The following is a 15563-nucleotide window of genomic DNA, read 5'->3' as shown; positions in this document are numbered from 1 at the left end:
TACTTGCGAAAAATCGATGAAATCGATTCTTTTCGCAAATATACGCGCTCCTCAATAAACTCGAAATCTCGGTAAAAAAAAATTTATCCGTCCTCTGTTCTCCGTTCTCCGTCCCAGGGTTTTTCGACGATAACTTTCGAACGGTTTGAGCTACATGCTTCAAATTTTGCGCCTTTTTAACCGTCCACGGGATGCATAAGACCTGTGAAAATGGCGGCGTTCAAGCTTCGGCGTCCATCTTTTTTTTTCGAAAATAACTTTTCTCGAAAACAACCGAAAAAATTCTCGAATGTGAAGACACATAAAATTAGGCTCTCTAAAATTTTATTCCTGAAAGTTTTTCAAAAATGTACAAGCAAATTAAAAAAAAAAACTGAAAAATGGGTCCCCTATTATTCAAAATTTGTTATGATTGAAACATTGTGCTTCGCATGTCAGTCCGTTTTACATGACGACATAGCTCGCATAAACAGCTAAATCTTCTGTATTTAAGGTTTTCACCTGTTGTACAGGGCGTTCAACATATTATATTCAAAAATTAACAGGTGTCTTAAATTTGCAGCTATCGACTTCAGATTTGGCAGAAGGGTAGAAGTCCGCATTTTATCTGTTTGAAAAAGAACTTACTCAAATCTCGCAAAGTATTTTTTTTAATTTCCGAAAAAACATTACTTTTTTTGAAAACTATTAACCCGATCGCCTGAAGAAGTCATTCAAAATTTTTTGCTCGATAATGATACGTATTTTGAAAATTCCTACTCAGAGAAGCAGTTATTGGAGGATATGGGGACAACAGAAATCCAGTTCAAGAAGAAACAACACCTTAATTAATTATTAATCTGAGGGACGAGTCTAGTGAAGTTAGTGATTATACTGATGTAGAATAACTCTTATTTATAAATATTCTTACTCTAGAATGGATTTTTCAATGCACCTTAATAAAAATTTACCAAAGAGAAATACCAGATTATGTCGTAAAAGCCGTATATCGGTCGCAGAACTCTAAAATCGTATAATCTACTTCATATGACAGTACGTCATTGTCAGTATTGGTTAGTTTGTATAACAAAAGCCACTCGCAATCAACAAAAACGTCTAATTGTAGAATTGAATCAACGTCGAACAATGGCGACTTTAATTACTCCAAAATTTTCCGAAATGGACTGGAAATAAATTCGCAAAATTGCCGGACGGACCATTTCCACTTTAAATAATAATCGCGGAACTTCGAGAGCTAATGTTCGGTCGGCGATTGTGTCAGACCCGGTTCCCTCGTAATTAACTACGAAAATCGAAGCGATTCCCCAATTTATTTTCCGAATCGGCCGTCCGGGAGAGTCTTCGACGCTCGGTTTTTGTTAAGATTTACGGACGGGGTGGAACGATCGGCCAGAGAATATTAATAAAAGTTGTTTTCCGATATAAAAGTGCGATCGAGATCGACAACGCGTTAATTACGTCGTTTATCGGGCAACTGCGTGTCTTTCAATGGACGCTGTTTAAAGCCAAATGATAACTTTGATTTTATACTAATTATTAATAATAATAATAAATTCATTCACGAAATGGAACTTGTTATTTACAAAAAATCGATTAAATGAAAATGAAACTCATATCTCGGAAACGCAGTGTCGTACGGCGTCGTCGTTTTAATTTTTTGTCTGTTTTCTGTTCTCTGTAGGCGCTCGTCACTAACCAAATGTAATGGATGTCTCAAATTTCTAACTATCTAACGTCTAATTAAGGCTTGCCTCGTTTTTTTTTTAATTTTTGAAGTTTTTGTTTTTGTCATTTTTTCTTCCAGGTAAAACAAAATTTCTAGAAAACTATTAACTTCATCGGCAAAATTATTTTACCAGAAGACGCGGAAGATTCGGTAATATAACTTCTATTTCAAGCATTTTTTCGATAATAAATAGGGTTTTTCAGTTATACCCAAAAATCTACTGGACTCGGAAAATTGTTCTCCGTGTTATTGTTGTTGAGCTTTACATTTGTTATTGTTCACTACTGTGTTATTTATAAAATAAGTTTTTTACACCTTTAAACTTTTTACATTTTGTTTTTGTATTTTACCTTACATTGACAGTGGTCAATTAAAAATTCTTTTTCTTCTTCTTCCTATGCGTCATAGATAACCAGAAAGCGTTCGACTGTTTTAACCATTCAGATTCAGATTGCTCCAAGAACGATTTTCGATAGAGCCTTAAGAGACATTGAAGATAGAATCAAAATCAACGGACAGACTGTTAATAACCTTCGCTATGCTGATGATACAGTCATAATAGCCGACAGCCAAGAAGCGCTACGACTAACAGACTAATAGAACGACTGGGACTGAAGATCAATATTGTTAGATTTAAATAAATCGAGATTGTTTTAAAGACGACTTTTCCGATCTTGGCGTCAATGTCGAGCGGTGCATGCCAGAGCAGGGCATCCAACTGATGCCCGTCGCCACCCTCTGCGGCGTCCCGGCTCACGCGCGCGAATAGACCCGAAGATTTCCCGACGCATCCGAAATCGATAGATCGCGCCAATATTTAAATATTCGAACGTAATCTAACACGGCCAAACTGACAACATTCCGCTCTCGGAATGCATGACTCATTTGAAGTGTCACAGACATGAACACACAGAAAAAAAACAAAGTTTTATTTCTTTACAGCAACGTTAAAATATATAGATGTGTACATCGGTAAAAATTCGTAAACCTTTCATTCTGCAGATTTATCATCAGCCGTCCCAGAGTTCCCTGTAATGAACAAAAAACGAGAATTCATCAATCAAATGAATTTCACAAACAATTGGGACTAGATTTACGTAATAACTCACAAGCTGACAGACACGATGGAAATTCTGTAGTAAGCACGCATTTACAAATACAGAGTTGACTTGAGTAGCACGATGGAAATACTGCAATAAGCACGTATTTGCGATGGGCTCTCAAACAACAAAATCAAAACACAGAGTTGACTTGAGCAGCGCGATGGAAATACTGCAATAAGCACGTATTTGCGATGGGCTCTCAAACAACAAAATCAAAACACAGAGTTGACTTGAGCAGCGCGATGGAAATACTGCAATAAGCACGTATTTGCGATGGGCTCTCAAACAACAAAATCAAAACACAGAGTTGACTTGAGCAGCGCGATGGAAATACTGCAATAAGCACGTATTTGCGATGGGCTCTCAAACAACAAAATCAAAACACAGAGTTGACTTGAGCAGCGCGATGGAAATACTGCAATAAGCACGTATTTGCGATGGGCTCTCAAACAACAAAATCAAAACACAAAATACTCCAAAGACTATTTAAATTAGTTTTATATACACAACTCAAATCAATCTAACACGGCACAACAAGTCAAATTATGTACTTACAATTGTCTAGTTGTAATAATCTTTGGAAATCGTCAGGCGTCCAATCAGTAGGCCAATGCCGCAACTGATCCTTAGAACATTTAAAAGTTTTCGGAGTACCTAATTTCTTAATCAAATACCGATTATTGGTAAGTGATCTCTTGATTATGTAAGGACCAACAAATTCACAAGAAAACTTTTCAGGTCTTTGACCTCGGCTTAACAAAACAGTATCACCTACTTTATACAGCTGATTGTCTCTTCGCTTCTTATTTAGATAATTCAACTGCCTTTCTGAATTTTGCCGTAGTTTCTTTATAACTGCGGAATAATCCACTGGAGATTTAGTTTCATCAGGGATTGGCAAATCGGTTAAGACTGTACGAATTTGAGGCGTTTGACCCTCTCGACCAAATACTAACTTAAAAGGTGAGCAACCAGTCGTCTTTTGTTTCGTAGTATTGATTACTAACTGGATCTTCCATACTTTGTTCGGCCAATCTGTTACTTTATTGGATTCAACTCTTAACAAATTGGTAATAGTTCGCATATAGCGTTCTATTTGTCCGTTGGAGCGATGAACACCGGGGGTTGTCACGTGTAATTCGATGCCAAAATATTCGGTAAATGATTTAAATATTTTTGCTATGAAATTAGTTCCAGCGTCGTGAATTAGTTTGGAGGGCGTGCCAAATATGCTGAGGAATTTAGCAAAATTTTGTGTTGTTTCTTCTGTAGTAACGGTGGATTGAGGATATAGGAGACAGAATTTGGAGAAGGCGTCAATTATAACAAGGATATATTTATAGTTTTTTGGATTACCTGGTAAGGGGCCCAGACAGTCGACATGAACTGTATGGAATGGTTCATCGGGCTTTGGGATAGAAGTAAGGAAGCCTTGTTTAGGACCCGTCTGATTTTTTCGTACTGCACATATCAAACAGTGTTCAACATACTTTTTAACATACCTGGTCATATGGGGAAACCAAAAGTAAAGTCTGATTGAGGCAAGAGTTTTTTCCCAACCTATGTGACTTTGATCATCGTGAAATATTTTCAAAAGACTATAACGGTTATTAGATGGTACAAAAAGTAAAGACTGAGACGATTTGTTATTTTTATTGGTTGTAATACGAAATAAGGTCTCTTTTTCTAATTTATATTTTCGTTTGACATCATCTTTAGCATCGTTCAAAGATTGAATGATTTGTTTACATTCCTCATCTTGACTTTGTGATACGGTAAGCCAATTTTTATGAAAATTGGGTTGTGAATCGATATGAGCTACAGTTTCAATTGGGTTCCTGCTAAGGAAGTCAACATGAGATATTTCAGAGCCCTTACGATAAACAATTTCGAAGTCGAAATCCTGCATATAAGCCCACCAGCGGGCGGTCCGCGGCTTAAGTTCTTTTTTGCTTGCAGATAATTTTAAGGAATTGCAATCAGTTACTAAAGTGAATCTTAATCCAAGCAAATATACACGAAAATTTTTTAAAGCTTTCACAACGGCCAGAGTCTCTAGTTCAAACGAATGATACATAGCTTCATCTGGATTGGTTTTTTGACTGAAATATTCAACTGGACGAAAGGTATCACTGTGTTTCTGCAATAAAATAGCACCGAAACCAATACTGCTCGCATCAGTATGCAATTGAGTCTCTAAATTTGAATCGAAAATTGACAATAGGGGTTTTTGAGTAAGGACATCAATAACATACTGCCTTGCTTTTTCACATTCAGTCGTCCAAACAAAGGGAACATCATTACGAGTCAAGTGAGTTATACAAGCTACTTTGGAAGAAAAAGCGGGAATAAATTTACGGAAGTAGCTCGCCAAACCGATGAATTGGCGCACTTGTTTCACGTTAGTGGGTGACAGACTTTCCTTGACTGCTTTAACTTTATTCGGATCAGGTCGGATACCATCAGCCGATATTTGACGACCTAAATAGGTGATGTTTTGCATAAAAAATCGACATTTACGAAGGTTAATTGAAAATCCGGCTTTAGACAAAGCATCAAGAACTAATTTTAGTTTACAAAATCCATCCTCAAGTGTGATGGAGGGTATTACTATGTCATCCATGTAAACAACCGCGGTGTCATATTTTAGGTTACCTAAAGCCATATTAATTGCTCTCTGAAAGACCGCAGGACCATTGGCCAGTCCAAAAGGCATTTTTAAATACTCATACTGACCATCCGGTGTCACGAAAGCGGTTTTTGGAATCGACTCGGGATTAATCGGGATTTGGTGAAAGCCCGAAGCCATATCAAGTGACGTGAAAAATTTATTTTTGCCTAAACGATCGAGCTGATCGTCAATACGTGGCAATGGATACCGATCTCTTAAAGTTATTTTATTCAAATGACGATAATCGACACACAATCGAAATGTCCCATCTTTTTTCTTAACGAGTATAATCGGGCTCCCAAATGGAGAATTGCTCTCCCGGACGATTTCGTTTTTAATTAGATCAGCAACGATGCCACGTACTTTCTGACGCTCAAACTCCGACATACGGTAGGGATGGTGATAAACAGTTTTGTTTTCTGTCAATGTGATGGTTAATTCCCCGGTATTGACAGGTTTAATGGTAAAATCAGTAGCAGTTGACAAATTCTGATAATTCCCCAGCAGTTTGATTAGTTCAGCCATTTCTGCATGCTCCAGATCACTTGTTATTTCCGAGTTATGAATGGTTCGAGTAGAATTTGTAAGCGCAAGCATGGGCATAATTTTTTGAACGTTTTTATTTTTTATTAAAACTACATTATTTTCGTAAACATTTTCACCAACGATAACGTCATATTTGGAATGACTATGCGGCACAATAACAAGATCAAGCGTTATTTTTATTTCGGGAAACTCTACCAATGCTTTGGTAAAAGAAAAAGAATTATGTATGGTACCGTCGAACCATCGTAAAGGAGTAACACGCGGAATTTTCTTTAGATTTAATTTGTCTACCAACGTTTCTTTTATTAGCGAACACGTGGAGCCGGTATCAATTAAACAATTTGTAGTGTAACCCGAAATAACGATAGGCACAGTTTTTAACTTGTTTTCATTAAAATTATGTGAATTGAGCAAAACGTGATGAGATTTAAATTTCTTTACGGTTGGGTCCTGTCCGGACTCTGAAACTTCACTTCCTCGACTTTGTTTATTTTGCCGACGAAAACAATTTTCAATGCCGTGACCAGGTCTTTTACAATATCGGCAAACATCAAACCCTTTATTATCCGAGTTATTGGTATTCTTAGTTTTAGATTTACAATCGCGAGAAAAGTGTCCCGATTGACCGCAAGAATAACAATTTGCCTGCGTCGTTTTTTTGTGTGAAAATACATTATTTTTCTTATTCAATTCGGATGCCGATTTTTCGACCAGAGGAATTTTTATGTAATTAGAGAGAAATGCAATTAAATCACTAACAGAGGCGGCACTACAATTATAGGCCGCAGTTCTGACCGCAAGATCGTCTATTGAATGAGCAATTATTTCGATCAAATCCGAATCAGACCAACTTGCCCGCGTGCGCTTTAATTTTTCTAATTTAATTCTCGCGTATTCAACATAACTGCGCGCATCGGAACTACGATAATTTACAGCATCGCTTAACAGTTTACCCAAATTCTTTTGTTTGGGAAAAGATACAGAAAAGTCAAATTTAAAATTTTCCCACGTTTCTTCCGTGGGTTGCCATGCCGAAAACCATCTTAGTGCAGATTTTTGCAAAAATGGACCAATTCTACTCACGGTTTCCCGATCTGACCAAGCAAATTCGTTCTTATACCCTTCAATTTTTTGTAACCAAATACCACTATCCATATTGTCGGGGTCAAAACTCGGCAAGGCCAACGAAATGGGAGTGGTTTGGGTGGCTGGCGATGTGGTTGATGTCGGCGACGGCTCCTTTGTACCGACACGCTGTTGCAAATTCTCAAGGATCGACGCTATGGCGCCCAAAGATCGATTCAGTTCTTCTTCGGCCATTATAGCACACTCCAAATTACGTTAAACGATTACACGTGTACCCCACACCTGATGTTAGATTTAAATAAATCGAGATTGTTTTAAAGACGACTTTTCCGATCTTGGCGTCAATGTCGAGCGGTGCATGCCAGAGCAGGGCATCCAACTGATGCCCGTCGCCACCCTCTGCGGCGTCCCGGCTCACGCGCGCGAATAGACCCGAAGATTTCCCGACGCATCCGAAATCGATAGATCGCGCCAATATTTAAATATTCGAACGTAATCTAACAATATATACAACACGAAGGTAATGGTGGTTAGCAGAACACATAACATGCAATTGAATATAAGAGTAAAAAACAAGAACATCCAAAAGGTCACCAGACTTAGAGCAAGCCAGAACAGCATTCATTAATATGAGAACCTTGTTATGCAACAGTGGTGTAGAGTTATTTAAAGAAAAACCTGTTTGCTTACTTTGCAATACACCTGTTGCAGTTTTAAAAGAATATAACATTCAACTCCATTTCAAGAGCAAACATGAAAACCACTCCTATTGGTCGTTAAGTGAAGAGGTGAAAAAAATTAAATCGAAAGATTTAATAAAAAAATTATCAAGTCAACAGAATTATTTCAGAGAGCTAATCATTCTCACACATATTTATATTTTGTGCTTATCGGTTTTTTACCTTTACCTTTGGCCCGCTAGGATCGACTAGTTAATATAAAAAGTTTCCCCACCACTGCTTTAGAGCCACACAAGATCGAGAGATTTCTTAAATTTTGGGACACATTTCAATTCGTTAATCGAAAAACATCAAGTTTTTCAACATGGTACTATTACTATTAAGGTGATTATTAACCAATGAAGTGCTCCTTTTTGGATATATCATACTTCGTGCTTGCAATATCAATGGATTCATTGAGCTAAAGGAATTGATACGTTACGTTGATATCTCACGTCTTATCTCCGCCATTTTAGAAATTGCGGATGAAGTCAAACCTCCCGTAAAAAATCCTTATTTATTTGACCGGACGGATCGGGTTAATCGAAACTCGGGAGAAAAATGACCGAGTTATTTTTAATTGTTTCGATCCGCCTCCGGGATCGTACGTTTCCGGTCGGTCGTTACTTATTAAATTCCGTGTGATTTCATTAAAATGCACGGGGGCTCGCGTAGCGGGTCTCCGTTATAAATTAAAAATTCTTCTTTTGAAATTGCTGGTTTGTTTAGGCGCGTCATCTCGTCTCGAAATGTCGCGTTTTGGGGTGAAATTTCGACTCGTAAATCGGAAATTAAAAAATTTAACTAATAACTTTAAAACTTATTTACTTAAAATATCGTGTTCTATGTGGAAACTGCGCGATAAGAGTCGAAAAATTAGCTCGGATTTTGGATTTATAAATGAAAATATCAAAATTTTCTTTTTTTTTTTTAACTCGAAATTTCAACTAAAAATATAGTGTTCCCTATGAAAATGTTAAAAGTTCCTGTTTTTACTCAAAATTTTAACTTTTTGTGGAATGTCCTATTTAGAAATTTTCAAATTTCGTGATATTACTCGAAATTTTAAACTCAAACTTCAACTCGCAACTCAAAAATTTTAAATTTTCAGGTTTTAACTCGAACCTTTAAAATTTTTGGTTAGTCGAAGGATTAGCTTTCATTTTTGGACTTTTTCACTCAAAATTTTAACTCCTTATAGTTTGGAAAGTTTGAAATTGAAAATTTTCAGGTTTTGATTCGAAACTTTATAATATTTGGTTTTTACTATTCTACCTCTAAATTTTAAAATTTCGTAATATAATTCGAAATTGAAAACTCAAGTTGCGACTCAAAAATTTTAAATTTTAGTTTTAACTAGAAGCTTTAAAATATTTATTTTTTTACTGTCTCCTCTCTAAATTTGAAAATCTCGTGATAAAAAATAGAAAAATCAGTTTAGATTTTTACACATGTAAATTTTAAATTCAAAATTTTCTGTTTTAACTAGAAATGTTAACTTGAAATACTGTGTTTTATCTTGAAATTTTAAAATTTCCAATTTTTATTCAAAATTTTAACTTCTTATAGCGTGTTCTATTAAGTTTGGAACTTAACATTTTTAGGTTTTGACTAGAAGCTTTATAACTTTTGGTTTTTATTATTCCATCTCGAAATTTTAAAATTTCTAATATAATTCGAAATTTTAAACTCAATTTTCGACTCAAAAATTTAAAATTTTATTTTTAACTAGAAGCTTTAAAATTTTTATTGTTTACTGTCTCTTCTCTGTCTCGAAAAATCCCCTTAGATTTTTGGACATGTAAATGTAAAATTCAAAATTTTCTGTTTTAAGTAGAATATTCGACATTTTCGCCCAAAATTTTTACTTCTTATAGCGTAGCGCAAATTTTAAAATTTAAAAATTCTCAGGTTTTGATTCGAAAATTCTTGGTTTTCACTGTCCCATTTCGAAATTTTAAAATTTCGTGATAAAAGTCGAAAAATTAGGGTGCAATTTTGAAAATTCAAATTTTTTGTTTTTACTCGCAATTTTAATTTAAAATATTGTGTTCTATTTCTCGTATTCTAGAGTTATATTTAAATTCATAACCCTAAAATTTAATATTTTTAGGTTCTAGCTGGAGGTTTCAGGATTTCGGGCATTTACCCAAAAATTCTACTTAAAATATCATGTTGTATTTCGGAATTTTAAAATTTACTGATAAAAGTCGTAAAATTTGAAATTCAGAATTTTCTGTTTTTACTCACAATTTTCATTTAAAATGTGTGTCCTGATTTACCTTTCGAGGTTACCTCGAAGGTTGCGGTTTAGCCCTTCGCTATCGCCCACGTTTACCGGCGTATACGTTTCACGGTAGATACACCCTACGCACCCAATACATTTCACTTTATTCCCCCCACTTCGACATCCCTTACGTCGTCGTGTTTACGGTTCCCCTAAAAGGGTCATATAAAACAAGGTCGAAAACGCGCTCCCCCCCCAAAAAAAAAACGCGTTTACCATCAAATTTCAATTTTCACTGTCTAAGGGATATATTTATTTCGTCGAGATTAATGTCCGCACTTTGGAGAACGTCGGGGGCGACGTAGTTTGTCGCCGTTCGATCCTCGTTAAGGAGAAACGAACGCGAAACATATTTTTTCCGCCGGAGATATTAAGTTGGCCAAGAATTCGCCTTGTCGCAAAGGGCGGGAGCCGCTTAGATATTTATGTTTTCGAAACAGGATTAAATCGCTTTGCATTCGATGTTTGATAAAAAATGAAAAAAATGGTTTTTTTTTATTTCTTTTATACATTTGTTCATGTATAGAACTAACGCCTACCAAATGTCAAAACTCAAAACCAATAATTCAAGTTGTCACGCCCAGCTATTCTTTTTAAACAACACTAAACGCGCGGGAACGACCGCGATGTCACACCGCTGCTGATCGATCGATACGGCGACAGATTATAGGCCGAGAATTATATTATTTACGTTTATTTTCGGCTCGTGTAAAGTACTTAATCTACGACAGTTTGTACTTGTACTTAGTGCGCTTTACATGACAATAATGGAAGCAACACGAAAACGATATTACAAATCGTGCCATCGTGTTGGAGTATAACCGGTAAAATGCCGGATAAACGTTTCATTCGTCTAGCAGAAAATAAAAGCCGTCGTTTTTTTGTTAACATTATGTGTTTAGCTTTAACCGTGCAAACATTTTTAGTTCTTCGAACATCCGATTGCAGCCTCCATAGCAAAGATACTTTAAAATCAGTATTTTGGTTTTCACTAGTCTAAAAAAATCCTCTTTGTTTTTTTTTTTGCTGAATAATTTACATTTTAGAAAACCTTAAGCTCATTACAATATTATATTGATTATAAACTAGTGGCTAAATTTTCTATGAACATGCCATTTAGAATGAAAGAAAAATTTTCGATGTAGGATGTCACCAGAAACATATCCACTGAAGGTAAATTATCATATTGTCCTTTTAAGAAATCTGCTTCGGTCATTATGAAAACTTTCTTTTCGATACTAAAACCAAAATAACAATCGCAAGCGACAGGATCAAAACTAAAAGACCAACGCTGTGTTATTTTTCTTTTCTCTGTATTTAGACTGATATTGCAAATACACATTGTCAAGGGTGACTCTCTGATATCTGTTAGCTAAGTAAATGTCATCGAAGTCGTAGTAACTCAATTTGGCGCACATAATTTTATAGTCAAGGCGGTCAAAGGTTTTAGAGTTATCTAGAGATATAATTGCATGTGTAAAAGTAGACTAATAGTACTAAAACGTTTCCGAAATCCAGATTGACTGTTAGTGGCAATATAAATGGAAAAAACATAATCATAAATTTATGACGATCTCCAAACTTTAGATAAGGTTGGAAGAATACTGATTGGACGAAGGTCTGAGAACTGGCCGACATTGTTATTTTTTGCTAATGGTGTAATCAAAGCAAACTTCCAAGTTCTAGGAAAATAGCCTACTTCCAAACAGCAACTAATAATATCTGTAACTTATGGCGTGGTAATATTGAGGGTTGTCTGAGGCATTCTAGCAGGTAAGGTCTGTTCATAGATATAAAAAAGCTACTAACTGATACGAATTAAGGAAAGACCTGGGCAAGCTGTAAGAATGAAATATGGCCGAACAGGTCCGTACTTTGCTTAGAATTTAATTATTTGGGGTTCTGGTAGGAAAGATACTAAAGAAAAATAAAAAAAATTATAAATTATTTATATTACCTACTTAAATTACTTAAAATTATTCACATAATATATCAGCATCACTGTCGCTATCGTCGCCTGTCCTAATTATTATTTGTTCTATATTATTTGCAATATGGATATACGATTGTTCTGATTTTTCTATATGTTTAACAGAATTTGCCCAACTTTGTGGAGGGATGTTAAAAACTTCGGTTTCTATAAGTTTGAGGACATTGGAGTTAACACGGTGAAAAACATGGTTACGAGGAATGCCAGATTTCAGTTGGTGCCAAACATGTTTAATGGGATTAAATATACAGGAGCAAGGTGGAAGCCTAAAAACTGTATGCCCTAGATTTTTTGCATAATTATCACAGACGTATTCCTTTTGTTTGTTTTTTTTTGTTTTTAAACCAAGTTTCAAATAAATCAGTGAAGAATCTAATATTTTTGGCAGACAGAGAAAGTCCATTTGGAATCCACTCATCTTTAGAGCCTGCATGCAAAATAGTTATTCTTTTACCTCTTTTTGATGGCGCGTTTGTTTTACACTTATCAGTTGAGTCAACCCAACCCTTTTCCGGGGTATCATAAGTGTCGAACCAGGTTTCATCCAAGTAAATGATTGGCCTTTGTTGTTCTCTGTAAATCTTCATTTTTTCTAGATATTCGAGTCGTCATTTTCGAATTCAAAATTTTTTTTTAAATCTAAAACTCATGTGTTGAATACACTTCCATAAGGTAGTTCTGCCACATTTAACACCGGTCCATCTTTTTCAAGCCTCCTAATTATAATATCTAATGTAGGCACGCTTTGTTCCTCGTATAACTGGTAAAATTTACGCCGTATTATATCTAGATCACTTTCATCTACTCGTCGCTGAAATGTCAGCATCGCTTCTTTTTTTCGTCGCTGAAATGGAATTATTCACAATTCACAATACAGTGATGTTGGAATTTTCGTCAATGTGGCCATTCAAATAAACAATAAAATAAACAAATGAACATTGCTTATAACTTCCTTGGTCTCAATAGAATAGTGTTTTGTACATTTGGGCGGTAGCATCTCCCGAGATACATTAGACTCGCACATATTTCGCATAATTCGCATACGATTCAACACACGCTGTATTACACACGAAATAAGAATAATGACTAATAAACTTAAACTAAGTAGTATACCAAACCAAAGAATATTAAACACAGGTAGGTATAAAATTATTTTCTATTACGGACCACAATTTTACCTGAATTTAAATTCCGAAACTTTAGGTAATAATCTTGTTGCATTGTGTGTTAATGACCACCCTTGGATAATCCCATTCAAAAGCAATTGGTCACTTTCTTATATCTATGCTCAGACCATAACTATGCTGCAAATGCTTAAAGGCATAGATGCCCCTTGAATTTGGACCACACGAGCTGTCCTCCAAGTATCTGGCAATTGCCTGACCTTAATCTTTATTCTCTACCGACGCAAACCCGAGGCCAAAGCAGGCCCAAACTTTACGCATTAGCGGTCGGCACGTAATTATCGCCGAGAGGCGGGGCAAAACTACCCCGAGCCCCCCGAAACTTCACGTAACCGTCGCGGATCAATCGAGCTCGCGCAAAAATTTTTTGCATAATTCAACACACGCTGTATTACACACGAAATCGGAATGATTACAAATAAACTTAAACTAAGTAGTATACCAAACCAAAGAATGTTAAACACATGTAGGTATAAAATTATTTTCTATTACGGACCACAATTTTACCTTAATTTAAATTCCGAAACTTTAGGTAATAATCTTCTTGCATTGTATGTTAATGACCACTCTTGGATAATCCCATTCAAAAGCAATTGGTCACTTTCTTCTATGAACAGACCTTACACAATCAACACCAGCCGAATTTGACTTAAAGTTTGAAATAATGGCTTTAATTGAGTCAATAGTTGCGAGTTTAAATGCAAATGAAATATTCGAATTGAACTTGCGATTTTTATAGAAAGAAGTGGTCTCGGATAAGGTTGGTCGAGATTGTTATTTTTTGCGAATGGTGTAATCCAATCATCGGCATCATAGCATCTTGTGGCAATTTCTTTGAAAAATTCAAAATTGCTATTGGAATTTCGCTAACTTAAATAGACAAATGCGAGAAAAGCGAACGCTAAGCGCGTATACACTATTTTTTGGTTCGATACGTGGACGCGTCTCAGGTAGAGGGCGGAGACGACGTCCAAAAATAAACACTCGGCTTTGGTGAAACTGGCCGCGTTCACTTCCGACGCGTCGCTTCTAGTCAAAAGCCACCGGCTAGGCGAGAAGCTGCCGTTTCGTCGGACGCTTCAGGCGCCGAGAGGAAAACAAAAGCGGCGAGTCAATCGAGTTCGAACGAATCGTCTCCATTAAGACGATTTCCCGGCCGCTTTGCGATTAGTTTAACGCCCGGAGTGACGTATCGCGCGTTTTGAACAAAGTGTCGTCGGGACTGACTAGGGGGAAATTGTGTTTTCTTAACACGCCGGTGAGCTGTTCGGCGTCGAACTCGCAGTTATTTCTGGAGAGGTCCGTCTCGCTCGGGAAGCGGGACCAGATGCCACGTGCCCGGATCGAAGGTCCCGTTATTTTCGACGGGTTAGCGCGGGTTCGAATGGTAAGGTTTATTCGCCGTGTAAATTAAAAAAAAAAAGTAATATCTCCGGGAACCGTCATCATATTTTCGAGTTCGTAAAATTGCCACCAGGGGGCGTAACCACTTCTCTAAAATAGAAATAACGGGTTTTCTCAAAAATATTCCAGGTTAATCTACCGTCAAAATTAGTTTTGTCGTAATCTATTCCCGAAACTTTTTCTTTTTAACTATTTTTTTCTATCTCGTAAAATTAAAGTCGGGGGAAGGGTCGAATATTGGTTTCGAAAAAGTCGAATAACTTTTTTTCGGCTAATCCGATTTGGACGAACTTGGTTTAATTTCAAACAGTATTTATAGGAGCTTCGAGTGGCACGATATTAATTATTTTGCGAGTCGGTAGGAGGCGCTCTATGTTAAAAACAGGCGTTCTTATGATTTTCGTCCAAAATTTGACCGTTATAAGAAAGATATGTTCGAGAGAGGCATTTTTCGATTAAGGGGAGAAGATTTGGTTCCCGATATCTTTGTTGGTGGAAAAATCTTATTTGTTTTTAAGCCATTTATACAAACATAGAACTGTCCTTAATTTTCGTTTACCGAATCTTTTGGCTCAACCACTTGTCATTTCGATGGTTTCGTCCTCTATTACCCATGTGGTGATAGTATTGATAAAGATAGATTGCAAAAAATTCAAAACAGCTGTTGCAGATTTATATATTGCGTAAATTTGATAGGATTTGTCACAAAATCCAGGAACTTAACTGGCTAAAAATTGACAACACTTTCAAGTACTTTTTGACGTCTATGGTTTTCCATACATCCAATCCGTCCGACTTACGACCTAAACTGCAGTTTCGTAATGTTCAATCAGTGGCTTTAAGGCAC

General features: G+C 36.3%; 1 protein-coding gene across 3 annotated transcripts in view; it reads left to right on the top strand.

Moving 5' to 3' along the window:
• LOC132702964 (glutamate receptor-interacting protein 1) overlaps window positions 1–15563 on the top strand; it is a 126321-nt gene that overhangs the window by 49578 nt on the left and 61180 nt on the right. The window contains exon 1 of one of the 3 annotated variants that reach the window (XM_060671899.1): window positions 14331–14699. The exons of the other annotated variants lie outside the window; for them this stretch is intronic. The gene's annotated coding sequence lies outside the window, so the exon portion shown is untranslated. Of the gene's footprint in view, window positions 1–14330; window positions 14700–15563 lie in introns of those variants that run through there. 3 annotated transcript variants of the gene reach the window in all.

This window comes from Cylas formicarius, unplaced genomic scaffold (genome assembly GCF_029955315.1).
Source record: "Cylas formicarius isolate icCylForm1 unplaced genomic scaffold, icCylForm1.1 PGA_scaffold_6__28_contigs__length_40554024, whole genome shotgun sequence".
Classification (NCBI taxonomy): domain Eukaryota; kingdom Metazoa; phylum Arthropoda; class Insecta; order Coleoptera; family Brentidae; genus Cylas; species Cylas formicarius.
Note: the sequence above shows the minus strand (reverse complement) of the source record. Positions and strands in the feature narration are given on the sequence as shown.